Raw genomic sequence first — 560 nt, 5'->3', positions numbered from 1 at the left:
ACTGTATGGAAGACGAAAGTTATAAGATATAGGCCTACAAACAGCTTCTGTCTGGTTTTTTTTTTAAATGTAAACTAGTCATTAGCTGTCAATGCCTATACTATTAATATTGCGATTTAAATAATTTGATGGCACATAGTTTAATTATAATTAATTATATACTCCCTTATTAATTATTTTTTTCCCACTTTTTTGCCTTTAATTTGTTTTTATCATTTATTTGCCCGTTTCATTTATTTATGCATTGCTTCAGTAACACTTAACCATATGTTCATGTACTGTACACGATATATCCATTTATATATTTTATTTATTTTATGTAATTTTATTTACTTATTCGGTCGGTAAATGAAGCGCCCATAAAGAGATACAAAAACTCTCAAAATATCTGGAAAAGTGTACGTACAATCCAGACAACGATGTGTGGAAACATAAATAAACCTAACGCATTAATACTTTTATTTCATAACGACCCTTGATTTTCTCAAGGGCTGAAAAAATTGAGTTTAAACTCAATGAGTGTTCCTCTGCACGGAAATCTTTAGTAAAAGGCGAAAGAT

The 560-nt window shown here is 29.3% G+C and overlaps 1 pseudogene; it reads right to left on the bottom strand.

The window, feature by feature from the left end:
* Nucleotides 1–471: 471 nt before the first annotated feature.
* LOC117106101 lies at nt 472–560 on the bottom strand (annotated as a pseudogene; the record flags this gene model as incomplete).

Source organism: Anneissia japonica, unplaced genomic scaffold, assembly GCF_011630105.1.
Source record: "Anneissia japonica isolate Jap-2015-1 unplaced genomic scaffold, ASM1163010v1 scaffold214993_len560_cov181, whole genome shotgun sequence".
In the NCBI taxonomy this organism is placed as follows: Eukaryota; Metazoa; Echinodermata; class Crinoidea; order Comatulida; family Comatulidae; genus Anneissia; species Anneissia japonica.
Note: the sequence above shows the minus strand (reverse complement) of the source record. Positions and strands in the feature narration are given on the sequence as shown.